The sequence below is a fragment of the Ictidomys tridecemlineatus genome, chromosome Y, assembly GCF_052094955.1.
Source record: "Ictidomys tridecemlineatus isolate mIctTri1 chromosome Y, mIctTri1.hap1, whole genome shotgun sequence".
NCBI lineage: Eukaryota > Metazoa > Chordata > Mammalia > Rodentia > Sciuridae > Ictidomys > Ictidomys tridecemlineatus.
The window spans coordinates 15100103-15116055 of NC_135494.1; positions in this window are offsets into that span (position 1 = coordinate 15100103).

Genomic DNA, 15953 nt, shown 5'->3' on the forward strand with positions numbered 1-15953 from the left:
TTCTATCTGAGGTTTTCTGTTCAATCATGCCTGAATGTTATGGTTTGGATGTGAGGTGTCCCCAAAAAGCTCACGTGTGAGCCAGTGCAAGAAGGTTCAGAGGAGAAATGATATATGAGAAGTGATGTATGAGTGGTAACTGAAGTGCTAAGGTGTGGCTGGAGGAGGTGGGAATTGGGGTGTGGTTTTGGGTATATATTTGTATGTGGCAAGTGGAGATCTCTCTCTCTCTCTCTCTCTCTCTCTCTCTCTCTCTGATTCCTGATCACCATGATGTGAGCTGCTTCCCTCCATCTCTTGAAATGATGTTCAGCCCCACCTCCAGCCCCAGGTAATGGAGCCGGCCTTCTATGGACTAACACTTCTGAAACCATCAGTCCTCGAATAAAAAGTTTTCCTCATTTACAATTGTGCTGGCTGGGTCCTTTAATCACAGCAGTGAAAAAGCTGACTAAAACACTGAGAAAAGACCTTTAGATCCTTTACTCAGAAAGTCTGGACCATGTAGAAAGCAGGGAATCTGGGGAGCATCATCTCCCAACACATGTCAGTGGATGTTTAACTGTGCTTGTATTTCTAGTTGTGTTGGAATTGTTTGGGAGGTAATCGGGTTCCAAATTGGTGCAGGTTTTGAGTGCACTGTTCCAAATGTATTTTCCCCCATAAACTCTAATTTTTAGTGTGTAATTTTGCAGAAAATAGACTTTTTCAGGAATACATAATCACATTATAGCAGCAATGTCTATTACTTCCAAATCTGGAGAGAAACCTAGTAAGTGGATGTGTCTTTCCTCTCCTCTGACAGGAGGTATTGAAATAAGGACAAAGCACAAGGCAGGAGAGCCTCCATTCATGTAAATTGAAGAGACAGTCCAAGGCCAGAGGCGTCCTATTTCTGCCTGCAGATGCAGATTTACAGGGGACGGTAACAATGTGGAACTCAGACACCTTCATTTGCACAGGGATTTATGGAGAGGTCCTAGCACAATGTCTTCACATTGTCACGTGTTTCTGTAAAGTTTGCCAAAGGTGTTACTTTTAACTTCATTTGGTCCAGGGAGCTGCTTTTCCTACTTTATCTTCCCTTTGTGTTGGTGCCAATGAAGGAACCAATAACAGTTTTGGGGAACAACTAGGGAAAGCTGAATTGGGGATACAATAAGATTGGAAGAAAACATGAAGAGGTGTTAGACACAGTGGTAAAAGGGAAGTACTCCACATTATGTCAGAGAAAACTATTGGAATAAAGCAGCTAGGATTAAGCATGAGAAGACATAGTAATGCCATGAGAAAATCATACCCCCAAAATAATTAAAAGTGAGCATGAACAAAAATAGAAAGGAGAAAACACTGAATACCGTCTAAGAGACACTATGGCTCAGAACAAAAGAAAATTCTTCCTAAGTGCTATCAGTTATTTAGTAACTTTGTGAAGTAGACAATCATATGTCAACTTCATAAAGGTGATATCTCAGGGAAGAGACGATAGCTAATAAAATGAGGAGGACGCTGAAGAAATAAATCGAGCACCAAGCCAACACACTACAAAGGGAATAGAATGATTAGAAGACTTAGAAGCATAGCAGCATTGATGAAAATAAGGATGCTAACTTGGAGAAACAGCTCGAGATAAACATAATGAATGCAGATAAGCAAGAATAAGATATTTATGGAATTAAAACTAAGGTAATGGATAACTGAAGGAAAAAATAATCCAAGGTAAAGATAACTTGTTGACCCTCAAATACGTAATTCAACACATGGAAGTAAAAAAAATATTCGAAGAAAACTTCACTGTAAAAAAGATAGAACTGAGTAAGTGTATTGAAAAAGGCTACCTCACCTTAGGAAAAAATAACAAGAAGCAACAGACTCAAGACAGCCTGGTTACGTTGAACTTGAAAGAAAAAAATTTTTTTGAGGTGCTGGGGATTGAATCCATGGCCTTGTGCATCAAGGCAAGTACTCTACCAACTGAGCTATATCCCAAGCCCCTTAAAAGAGATTTTTTTAAGGTATAATAAGGGTAGAATAAGAGCCTCATATACAAAGAAAAACCAACATGCTGCTTTAAAGTATTTTTAGTATAACACTATGTGCTAAATTGAAAAAAAAAAGATGATTCCATATTATGACATTCAGACAGATGTTTGTCAACTATAAAGAAACATACATTCCTGATACTGTATCAAATAGCTCAGGCAATGAAGTGCTTGGGAGTCGTTTCCAGTGAGAACAACCTCAAATCGATGAAATAAAATAAATGGTACAATATCTAAGCCAAACCACCTCTGGTGGACAGAATAATGCCTCCCCACCCTGCAAATGTGCATGTCTAAATCCCCTGGAACCTGTGAGTGTGTTCTCTCACATGGCTAAGGAACTTTACGGGTCCAATTAAGTTAAAGATCCTGAGATGCAGAGAGCACCCTGGATTATCTTGGTGGTACACAGGTAGTCATAAGGGTCCTTATAAACTAAGAGGGAGGCAGTAGGGCCACAGAGAACTTGAAGACACTACACTGATGGCTTTGAGGAGAGGGAAAGTGACCCCGAGCAAAGGAATGGAGACAACCTCTAAATGCTGGAAAAGGTAAGAAAATGGAGCATCTCCCAGAGCCTTTAGAAGGCAATAAAATAAAATGAAGGCAGGATCTTCATTTTAGCCTAGTGATGTTTGCTTTGCAATATGATACTCAGAAGGGTAAGGGAGTAAATTTGTGTTAAGCACTGAATTTGTGGCAATTTGTTATAGTAGTAATAAGCCAAACTAACTCATCAAACATAATTAAATAAATCACCAAGAATTCAGGAATGGAGACCCTGGTAAAAGACATTGGCAGTGAGCACTCTACCCGATGATGCTGAATTAAGACAAAATAACTCCAGGAATTATGGTCTCAGAGTAGACAATAATCATATTAGTTGAGATATTAGCAAAGATGAAGTTAGGATGATATACAAAGAAACCTAAAGGATGAGATGGCATACATAAAGTAGAAATATGGTTCATTCCTATATGAAAGTCTGGGTAGTCACACTCTAAGGTTGATTTGGTGATGGAGGAGAGTATTGGGGACCCAGAATGCTAATACTTTGTGTTGAGCTACATCCCTATCCCACTGTAAAGGTAAAATTTCTAAGCTGATTCTAAACTGCAAAGCCTGAGTTAAAGTGTAAAAGACCGGGTATTGTAAAGTTTCCAAGCTGCAGGGCCTGAGTTAAAAAGTGAAAGACTAGGTATTGTTAAAATTCCTCTGCTATCCCCAGAACCTGTAATCCCTGTAGCTGTTAGGACAATAACCGAACTGCCCAGTAAATATTTCCACTGTTTCCACTAGTGGTCTAATAACCTGGGACTCTGTGTAGTATGTCACGTAGTCCTTGAGACCCTAAAACCAATCAGTTTGAATGTGTACCCCACTTAGAGGTGACCAATCACCCCTGCCCAGACTGTTTCTGCCAATGAATGTACTAATCATGTCTCAGAGTTGTTGTTCAATTTCCCCGAGCCTCATGATGATTTGTTCTGATGTATGCAAAGCCCCCCACCCTCTCCAAAAAGTGTACTTAAGCTCTGCTTGACCTCTGCTCTGGGCTCTGGGCTGCTCTCCCTTCCTGAGTGAGCCTTGAGCCCCAGCATGCTGGTTCAATAAACTCCCTCCTGCCAATTGCATGAAGCCAGTCTCTTATGTGGTCTCTTTCGATGATCTTTTAGGAAATAGTTCATATGATGGGGAAACATTTACTTAATATTTAGAAATTATTTTAATTTTACTTCTGTCTCTTTTTTTTTGGTTAATGAAATTAAAACTATTTTTTAAGAGTTAAAATAGCAGGTATATGATTTCATTTGACTGCAAGTCATTCTATCTTTCTGGCTATGTCAATAGACAGACAACTATAATTATATCCAAATGTTGATTATGGCTATTTTTAGACAGTGGGATTTTAGGTAATATTTTTCCTTTGTTAGACTTTTCTATGTCACTTTAATTTTTATAATGAGCACATGGAGGTCTTTGTTCTGAACAAAGATACAATTCATTGCTGATGTGAGAAAGAAGGGATTTAAAAAAAAACATTTTTAAGCAGTATTATAGAATGAGTGTCTTTAATTAATGCAATAACATAAGCTTGAATTTCTAAAAAATCTCTTTAACGACGCTTCTTAATGTATTAATTATGTTTGCTATTTTACATATCTCCTTTCAGTTTCCCTGTCATGATTAGCAGTAAACTTCTCAAACTCAAAAGTGAATATTTTTAGATTGTAGTCAAATGGAGGAGATGTTTTCACTTTAAGTTCTAGCATAGGCAAGGATCTCTGTGGAGCCAAGGGGGTGGTGATAGCTTTGAAGATAAAAAGGATATAAACCAAATGCTATGCATTGCAGTAAGACAGACAAACCTATGGACCCTGCCTGGGATCCATAATAGAATGTATGAGACATGTCAAATATGCCACCCCCTAGGAAACACACTCAGAACTGCCAGTGGCCCCACAGGGGGGTTCTGTATCCCACAAACTTATGTGCCTGGCCATAGCTTAATGGAGCAGGAACGGGCCCTTAACTGAGGCCAGTCAGTATCTTGACTAATTTCTTTTGGCACTGGGGATTGAACCCAAGGACATTTAACCATTGGGCCACATCACCAGCCCTTTGGTATTTTATTTCGAGACAAAGTCTGGCTAAGTTGCTTAGGGCCTCACTAAGTTGCTGAGGCTGACTTTGAACTCGCAATCCTTCTGTTTTAGCCTCCTGAGCTGCTGGGCTTAGGCGTGAGCCACCATGCCTGACTTCCTGACTGATTTTTGACAACCTGTATGACTCTGTGTCCCCCCTATGGGTTATCTCCAACCACTGATTGAGTTTCCAAAAAAGAAGCCTCCGAGGGGCTGGGGTTGTGGCTCAGTGGTAGAGTGCTCACCTAGCATGCACGAGGCACTGGGTTTGATCCTCAGCACCACATAAATGTAAAATAAAGATATTGTGTTCATCTAAAACTTAAAAATAAATATTAAAAAAAATATATAAAAAAAGAAGCCTCTGAGGTGGAGATCAGCATTGGGGAACTTTATCTGGAATGCTGCTGAGATCAACATTTGGGGAAGGGAGGAGAATGAGGAGGAGACAGGGGAACAGGAGTGGGCAGAGGCAGAAATTGAATGGCCATGTTTGTCTCAAAGCAGGGCTCATCAAACACCATAAGGAGTTATGGAGCTCAGGTGACCCTTCAGAGATGTCTCAGTTTGAGACACAAGGACTTGGTCTTTGTCTTCTCTATCATCAATCCCAGCACCCAGGAAAAGAACATGACCGGGAAAGGCAGCTCTCTTCAGTTGAGGCAACCTCTGTAGATTGCTGACAGCTGGGCTGTCTGTCCATGGCACTCCTAGTGGCTACGGGAGAAGTCCCTTAATTTCTGAGAGGGGTCTGACACCCCAACACAGTGCCCACTATAGCCTGCTTCACCTCTGAGCTCAGATTTAAAGCAGGTAACATATATGTCCAAGGAAAAATGAAAGTCATTGTGAAGAAGGGTTGGGCAGGCCACCAAGAGTCACATGGAAGTTAATGTCATGAAACAGAAGCTGTGAGTATGGAAGGAAGCAACTTGAAGCAGGACAGAGAGAAGATAACATCACCAGGCACCAAAATGACACCAGGTGGATTTGAGTTGTACAACCTGTGGCTTAGCCCATAGAGATGTGTCAAGTTCCTGCATTGTTCTTGATTTTCTACTTATGTAATTTTCTTTATAGTTGCACATATATTCTTTTGTTAAAGTAGCCCCCCAAATCTCATGTTCTTGGTTATCTAAGTGTATATAATCCTATGTGGCTCCATGTATGTGAATGCAAGGAACTCACATAAGACCAAGATACACATACCATCTGTTTTGCAGAGGGTGAGGGCAAAATCCATTGCTATAATAATATGGCCTTAGGTAATGCAAGATGATAAAAAGTATATGGCTACATTCAAGGCCTTCAATCACACTAAATATGTTCTTCTTTTATGTTCTTGCCTGACATCGTTTATTCCTAAATAGTGTACATGTTTTCATTGTACACTGGAACAGAGTATTCCTACACTGACTATTTAGCTAATAAAAACCCTGAGAGTATTTATGTAAATAAATGAGATAAAACATTATTTATTATTGACCTGCATAATAGAATTAATACTTTAAATATTTATTCTGTATTGATTACATGTCAGAGACTAAGCAAAGGGCTTTACATCCATTATTTCAATTAACACATGAATGACATGTGGTAGGCACTTTTTTTTTTCAATTCCTTTTTTGTAGATGAAGAAATGGACTTAGAGGGTTTAAGTATCTTGCCAAAGGTCACAAGGCTGGTAGGTGGTAGAACCGGGTAGCTTGACTTTAAACTGTGAGCTTACATATGCCATTCTGTGCCACAAAGGAAAGTATTATAATCCTTACACAGCAGTGATGGGCTTTGGAGTCCTGGGTGGTGGTCCTCAGTGAGTTCTGTACTTGCCCAGGGGCTACTGTTTTCAACACTTTGAAATTTTCTTCTTCAGGCTTCTCTCTCAGCGGTCCCCATTGAAGGAGCAGAAATATTACAGGATGCCAGACACTTGAACTAATCATCACCAAGCTGCATCATTGCATCCAACTCCACAAAACCAACATCAGATATTGGATATCTGGAAGTCTTGGGCACACTGAAGAAATGAGACAAATTTGAAGGTTACCAAAGGCAAGTACATAGTAGAGACATTGCCCTTCCCTCCCCATTGATACTGCAGAAGAGCTTGTATGTAGTGTCCCCTTCAGACTGCATCACCGAGTTGTGCCCTAAATGCCAGGTGAATTTTGAATGCTGAACGCACTACTAAATAAAGTTCATTTAACTTAGTTTGTAAATCAACATATTAAATTTGATAAAATATGCTCAAATAAAATTCTGGAAGGATGGTGATGGTTCGGAACTGCATGTCAGCTCCACCCAGTGTTCTTTTGTTGCTTTAAGCACAAACCTTCAGGTGGTGGCAGTGTTGTAGTCTTTTTGTTACCTGGAATGCTTAGACCTGTGCTGGGTGGTTGCCTAGCAACCCTTGTCTCTTTTGTATTCGTTTGTAAGAAGGTATTTGTACAATGCAAAATTTTGTATTTATATTTATTGATGATTTAAAATGAGATTCTAATGTGTGTGCTAGAATACAACAAATTCCTTGTGAGTCCATCAAATCTCTGAGTAATAATTACTGAGATAGTGAAGCCTTATTTGGTGAAACAAGCAATAATGACCCCACAATCATAAAGGCATTTCAAAATCCTGTTGGAAAGCATAAAGGACTCAGAGAATGTGCTATGTCTAATGGAACTGCATGCTTTTTATGAAATGTTGCTTTTTTAATACATATATTATTAGTGCTCTCATGGGCTAAATGTACTTTATTAAAGATACTATCCAATGTTGCTTAGTTCTCAAATCTACAGCAATAAGATATAAAACAATATAAAACATATGTAGAATGTCTTTCATTATTTTCTCCCAGAAATTATGAACATGATTTGCTGCGATATTTTTTTAAACTCTGAATGAGGAAACCCTTAGGCTTTTAGGTGATTTACATTCTAATCTTCATCTTTGAACTTGGCTTTCCTTGGTCTCTCAAGGGTTCTGCAGAGTGATACCTAGAAGGCTTGAGAACTGAACCTCCATAAGTATTCATATTGGAAGCCAGAGCTTTTTCAAGTCTGGAGAAATTAGATTCTGATCTGCAGAGATAATCTCACAGCAAATATTTAGCTGCCCCAAACATAGAAGCTAAGTTTGTGTAAACAGTAAAACCCAAATACAGAGTTGAAGTAGAGTAAAAGGTCTTCACTGGGAGCAAAAGATTCCTAATTAAGAGAAGTCAGAATGGAACAGAAGAATATTTTTAGAAGTTAATGCAATCCTGTTAGTAACATGGAACTAAACAGTGCTCAGAAGCTTTCAAATGCTCTTACCTCTGATAAGTGCTTGGTATACAACTGGTTATATAAATAGCCAAGTTAAGTGTGTTCCCTAATGGACTACCCAAAGGTTCTGCAGTGGAGGCAAGGATGGTCTTTCCTTTGTCAGTGACTCCTTTGGAAGCACCTCTCATCTGCAATATGATACTTTTATTTACTATATGCATGTTCTAAAAATAAGACAGGACCTGTATAAAGCTGTACAAGGAATTCTTCCTCTGGCAGTGCTGCCCCAGAGAGTACAGGGACCACACACAGCACAGAGTCAAGAAAGCCCCAGGGGCAAAAGGGAGGAGGCTGACTGGCTTTGGAGAAGAATAGAGCTGATGATTTTTCTATCATCTCTTAACCTAGAGGCAACACACCTACGTCCTAGGCAAACTGAGTACCAGCATGTATATGACTTGTTGCTCTGCTTTTATTTCCTATTTATAAGTTCTACAGTTTTAAAATGTTTTTTCTCCTTTAATCCTGCTCTAGATATTAATTTTGACGACGTTTTACAGGTATAAAAATGTGCATGTGTATAGAGGCATGGCTGGAAAGAGACAAGGCTGTGAGGTTTCTATGTGATTCATAGCAGGGTCTGCCCTCATCTTTTTGAGTCAACTTATGGATTTAGCATGATTTTGAAGAGCATATTCATAGGAGATCTAGGAGAGCAAGAATTTTGATTTTGACAGTTACCTGATTTTTCTTCTTTCACACTGCCAAAGGGAGACGCTGAATATTGGCAGGTCTTTCATGGAGTCATTGGGCTTCAACAAATGATTTAGTTAGGAAGGAAGAACTGCTACCCCTTGTTATTTTTTAAATATATTTCTCTTTGTTCTAATTAGTTATACATGGTGGTAGAATGCATTTGACATATAATAAATAGAGTATAACTTCTCATTCATCTGGTTGTACATGTTGTAGAGTTACACAGGTCGTGTGATCATGTTTGCAAATAGGGTAGATACCTGCAGAGTGATACCTAGAAGGCTTGAGAACTGAACCTCCATAAGTATTCACATTGGAAGCCAGAGGGTTCATTCTGATTCATTTTGCTATTATTCCTATCCCCATTCCCCCTCCCTTCCCTTTACTCCCCTCTGTCTAGTCCAAAATACCCTCTCTTTTATTGTGAATTAGCTTCACATATCAGAGAAAACATTAGGTTTTTGATTTTTTTGGGATTGGCTTATTTCAACTAGCATAATATTCTCCAGTTCCATCCATTTACTGGAAAATGCCATAATTTCAATCTTTTTTTATGACCGAGTGATATTCAATTGTGTATATATACCACAATTTCTTTATCTATTTATTGAAGGGCAACAAGGCTGGTTTCATAGTTTAGCTATTGTGAATTGAGCTGCTATAAATATTGCTGTGGCTACATCACTGTAATATGCTGATTTTGAGTCCTTTGGGTATAAACCTAGGAATGGCATGACTGGATCAAATGGTGGTTCCATTCCAAGTTTCTTAGGAATCTCCATACTGTTTTTCAGAGTGGTTGCACCAATTTGCAGTCCCACCAGCAATGTATAAGTGTTACTCTCCCCCCACATCCTCACTAACATTTATTGTTGCTTGTATTCTTGATGATTGTCTTTCTGACTACAGTGAGATGGAATGTCATTGTAGTTTTAATTTGCATTCTCTAATTACTAGAGATGTTGAACATTTTTTCATGTATTTTTTGACTGATTGTATTTCTTCTTCTGTGAAGTGTCTGTTCAGTTTCTTTGCCATTTATTGATTGAGTTATTTGGTTTTTTAAAATTTTTTGGTATTGAAGTTTTTTGAGTTCTTTATATTCTGGAGATTAATGTTTTATCTGAGGTGCATATGGTAAAGATTTTTTTCCCATTCTGTGGGCTCTCTCTTCACATAATTGTTTCCATTGCTGTGAAGACTTTTTAGTTTGATTTCATCCCGTTTGTTGATTCTTAATTTTACTTCTTGTGCTTTAGAAGTCTTACTAAGAAAGTAAGTTCTTAAGCTGATGTAAACTTGGATCTACTTTTCTTCCAATAGGACACAGGGTCTCTAGTCTAGTGCTTCAGACTTTGAGTTGAGTTTTGTGCAGGGTGAGAGATAAGAGATTTAATTTCATTTTGCTACACACAGATTTCCAATTTTTCCAGCACCATTTGTTGAAGAGGCTATATTTTTCCAATATATGTTTTTGGCTCATTTGCCTAGTATGAGATAACTGTATTTATGCAGGCTTGTCTCTGTGTCTTTCATTCTGTACTATTGCTCTATGTGTCTGTTTTGGTGTCAATACCATGCTGTTTTTGTTAATATGGCTCTGTGGTATAATTTAATGTCTGGTATTGTGATACCTCTTGCTTCACTTTTCTTGCTAAGGATTGCTTTGGTTATTCTGGATCTCTTATTTTTCCATATGAATTTCATGATTGCTTTTTCTATTTCTATAAAAAATAGGAGTTAATAGGAGTGGAATTAAATCTGTATAATGCTTTTGTAGTATGGCCATTTTGATGATGTTAATTCTGCTTATTCAAGAGCATGGGAGATCTTTCCATCTTCTAAGTTCTCCTTTAAGGTCTTTCTTTAGTCTTCTGAAGTTTTCATTTTAGAGATCTTTCACCTCTTTTGTTAGATTTCCTTTTTTTTTTTTTTTTTTTTTGCTATTGGGAATGGGGTAGTTTCCCTAATTTCTCTTTTAGTGTATTCATCACTGATATATAGGAATGCATTTGATTTATGGTGTTAATTTTATATCTTCCTACTTTGTTGAATTCATTTATTAGTTCTAGAATGTTTCTGTGGAATTTTTTGAATCTTCTATATATAGAAGCATGTCATCAGAAAATAGTTATATTTTGAGTTCTTTTATTTGTTTGTTTCTTTTTTTTTTAGTTGTAGTTGAACACAATACCTTCACTTTATTTATTTATTTATTTATTTATTTATTTATTTATTTATTTATTTATTTATTTGTTTATATATGGTGCTGAGGATCGAACCCAGTGCCTCGCATGTGCTAGGCAAGCGCTTTACTGCTGAGCCACAACCCCAACCCTGAGTTTTTCTTTTCTTATTTGTAACCTTTTAATTTATTTCTTTTGTCTAATTGCTCTGGCTCTAGTTTCATGGACTGTGTTGAATACAAGTGGTGAAAGAGGGCATAACTATCTTGTTCCAGTTTTTAGGGGGAATTATTTTGATTTTTCACCATTTAGAATGATATTGGCCATGGGTTTAGAAAATAAAGCTTTTTCAAGGTTGAGCTATGTTCCTACTATTCCTAGTTTTTCTGGTGTTTTGTACATGAAGGGGTGCTATATTTTTGTGAAATGCTTTTTCTTGTTGAGATAATAATATAATTTCTATTTTAAGTCTATTGATGTGATGAATTACATTTATTGATTTCCATATATTGAACCAACCTTCATCCCTGGGATGAACCCCCCTTGATTGTGGTACACTATATTTTTAATATGTTTTTGTATGTGATTTTTCAGAATTTTATTGAAAAGTTTTGCATATGTGTTTATCAGGGATATTGGTCTGAAGTTTTTTTTTTTCCTTGATGTGTCTTTGTTGGTTTTGGTAACAGAGTGATATTAGCTTCATAGAATAAATTTGGAAGGTTCCCTTCTTTTCTATTTCATGGTATAATTTGAGAAGTAATGATGTTAATTCTTTGAAGGTCTTATAGATCTCAGTTGAGAGTCCATTCTGGGCTTTTCTTTTTTTTATTAGGTTTTTGATGGCATCTTCTCTTTCATTGCTTGAGACTGATCTGTTCAAATTGTGTATGCCTTCCTGGTTCAGTTTGGATAGGTCATATGTCTCTAAAATTTTGTCGATGTCTTCAAGATTTTCTATTTTTTAAAATTTCAAAATAGTTTCTAATTATCTTCTATATTTTGATAGTATCTGTTGTAATATTTACTTTTTCATCATCAATTTTACTAATTTCAGTTTTCTCTTTCTCTTTCTTTTCATTAGGTAGCTGTTTATCAAATTTATTTATTTTTTCAAAGAACCAGCTTTTTGTTTTGTCAATTTCTTCATTTGTTTCTTTTGTATAAATTTTGTTGATTTCAGCTCTGATTTTAATTACTTCCTGTCTTACTAGTTTTGGTGTTGATTAGTTCTTTTTTTCCCTAGGCTTTGAGATGTAATTTTGGTATTTTATTCATTGACTTTCTATTCTTTTGATGTGATGAATGAGGTCAATACAATGAAGTTTCCTCTTAACACTGCCTACATGTTGTCCCAGAAATTTTGATACATTGTATCACTATTCTCACTTACCTCTAAGTACTTCTTATTTCATTCCTGATATCTTCTGTTAACATTTCATTATTCAATAGGATATTATTTAGTCTCCAGGTGTTAGAGTAACTTCTATTTTTAATTCTATTATTGATTTCTAACTTCATTCCATTAGGATCTGATATGATTGATGCAGGGTATGATTTCTATTTTTTTTTTGTATTTGTTAGGAGTTGCTTTATGGCATAAGATATGGTCTATTTAGAGAAGAATCCATGTGCTGCTGAGAAGAAAGTCTTTTCAGTCAATGAAGTACTCTGTATATGTCTGTTAAGCCTAAACCATTGATTGTATTATTTAGTTCTATAGTTTCTTTGTTTAGTTTTTGTTTGGAAGATCTAACCAGTAATGAGAGAGGTATATTAAAGTAACCCAGTATTATTGTTATATGGTCTATTTGAGTCTTGAAATTGAGAATGGTTTGTTTGTGGTATGTAGATGCTCCATTGTTTGGGGTATAATGATTGTTACATCTTGTTGGTATATACAACAGTATGAAATGTCCTTCTTTTGTCTCCTCTGATTAACTTTGGCTTGATGTCCACTTTATCTGATGTGAATATAGAAATCCTTGCTTCTTTACAAGATCCATGTGAATAATAAGCTTTTTTCTTTCCTTTTACCTTCAGTCTGTGGATGTCCTTGCCTATAAGGTGAGTCTCTTGGAGACAGCATATTGTTGGGTCTTGTTTTTTAATCCAATCCAAAAGCTAGTCTATGTCTTTTGATTGATGAATTTAGGCCATGAATGTTCGAGGTTATTATTGAGATCTGATTTGTGTTCCTGGTCATTTTGGTTTATTTCATACTCGTAGCACTATTCGTCACAAGAAAAAATTGTATTGAGAATAATTGCTAGTATACTTATTTCTTTTATCAGACATATTTCTTAGATTTGGTTTAATTTGAATTAGTTTCTCCTTTGATTGACTATTCCTTTAGTATAGTTTCTCCCTTTGCTGGTTTTCAGTTTTTAAAAATTTCATATTTATGGAATATTTTGTTTTGAATGTTATGTAGTGCAGTGTTTATGGTTGTAAATTCTTTTAATTTTTGTTTATCATAGAAGTTTTTTTTCATATTCAAATCTGAAGTTTAATTTTGCTGGATATAGGATTCTTGGTTGGCACCAATTTTCATTCAGAGCTTGGTATGTGTATTCCAGGACCTCCTAGCTTTGAGGGTCTTGGTTGAGAAATCAGCTGGGATCCATTTGCTTTTTCTCTATATGTAATCTGATATTGTTCTCTCATAGCCTTTAAAATTCTATCCTTATTCTGTATGCTAGGCATTTTCATAATAAAGTGACTTTATGAGAATATATTGTAATTTTGCACATTTGGGATGCTGTAAATTTCTTGTATTTGATTTTCCATTTCATTCTTTAGATTTGGGAAATTTTCTGATGTTATTTCATTGAAAGTATTGTGCATTCCTTTGGTTTGTATCTCTGCACCTTCATCAATCCTGATAAATCTTAAATTTAGTCTTATCATGTTATCCCATAATTCTTAGAAGTTCTGTTCATGGTTTCTTAATATTTTCTCTTTGTGGTCAACTGTATTTTCAAGATTATATATTTTGCCTTCATTGCCTGAGCTTCTGTCTTTCATATGATCCAGTCTATTGGTTATGCTTTCTGTTAGATTTTTAATTTGATTTATTGTTTCCTTTATTTCAAGGATTTCTGTTTGTTTTTGTTTTCAGAACCTCTTTCTCTTTATTAAGTGATCTTTTGATGTTTGCTCTCTTATATTATCCTTTACTTTGCAGATCCATTTAAATATGTGCATTCTAAACTTCTTTTCTGATATTTCTTTCACTGTGGTGTCAATGGTTTCTGTTATTGGAGGATCTTGATTTACTTCAGGTGATTTGTTCCCCTGCTTTTTCATATCCTTTGTGTGTTTTCCCACTTACAAGTATCCATCTGAGGCAGTAAAGTTTCTACCCTGTGAACTTATAGTGTTTCTGGAGGTTTCCATGACCTCACTGTCTAGGTGGAGACAAATAATAACAATAACCAATGCAAACAATATATAACAGTAAACCAAATAGTCCCTACTATGGTGTCTACAATGTTAATTATCACAATCAACATAAATTATATTATCAGTTATTGCCTATAATAAAAACAGCAAGTTTTCAAAATGGTGGACAGGGATACATAATGTGATGATTATAAGGAGGAGAGAAGACAGAAGAACAAGATTAAAGGAAGAGTAAAAGAGAACAATAGTGATTGGCTGTTAGCAGAAGAAAAGAGAGAATTAAGAGAAACAAGTATGAGAAAAAATATGTAAAGCAAACAATTTTAAAAAATTAAAAGAATAAAAAAAATTTTAGACAAAACTAAAATATCCTAATCAAACATTTTATTTCACAAAAAATAATCCATATAAAGTAACTGGCTTCGAAAAAGCTAGAGTTGAGAAGGAAAAAAAATAGGGGACTCTATAAATAAATGTCCATGTATCTTTAGGGTCACAATTAAACAGTGAAAAGAATAATAAAAGAAAAGAAAAAATGTCTTGATGAAAAATTAAAGAATTCTTTTTGTTGGAGTTCAAAATATTCTCAGCTTCTCCTCTCATCAGTTTTAGGTGCTGTCTTCTGGAGTGTGATGCTCCATGCTCTGAATTGCTGGAGTGAGAGAGGTAATCCTGTAGGCACAGTTCCTGGAGGCAGGGTTTAGGTTTAGGCGAATATGACCTCCTCTATTCCACCATCTTGGATCTCTCACCCCTTGTTATTAGCAGCAAGGCCTCATTTTAGGAGCCACAGCCTCTTTGTCAAATACTAATTGATCAGGAGATTTTAAATCAGTGCATCTCCAGCGCCCAGTACTTTCTCGTCCATGCTAAAAGACTTACCCCAGGCATCTCTCTTTGGTTCCACTCATGTGGTAGGGGAGCCAATTCATAGTCTCCTACATCACCTGTGGACCCCATGTTCCCTGGTCTTAGGTTCAGTATCCAAAAAATTTCTCCCACCCCTACCCTTCTGAGTTCTGGCCAAATGCCTCTCTCCCAGCAGGCCCTGCAAGCAGTCTGATTGGAAGGGAGGGGTAGCGCTGGCTGGGTTTCCATGACCAGTTGTCCTCTGGGTAAACCTCTCTCCAGGTCTGATTTTCTCATGGTCACTTAAACACATTGTAAGTCATGCAGCTTGGGTTTGCTCAGCCTGTGTTTCGGGCCAAATTTGGGTTTTGCCAGGAATCGGCTTCCTGGGTTGCCAGCCCTATGCTGTAGCTGCAAAATGGCTTCTTCCCTGGTTCTCCGCGTGCTTCCTGGAGAGCAGCTTCTTTCCTCACACAAGGATATTGTGGATATTGTGTGCCTCCTTCAGGTTTGTCAGGCAATGTCCTTGGACTCTGAACATTCCATACCCAGCTACACCTCAGGACTCCCTAAAATGTGGGTTCCTTTAATTTCCCATCCCTCTTCTATGCTCATGGAGGGCCCTCTCTGGCTGGAGCTTTTGGCCTGAGTGTGGCAGTGGCTGTGCCGCTGCAGATTTTTTCCTTATTTTATCACTACCAACCTTCTATGCCCTGCTCTGCTTTGAATGTCCAATTTTAGGTTCCAGTAAAGTACCCCCCTCTTCTTTTTGTTCACCCACCTTGTGGAGAAGCTGCTTGTCTGCTT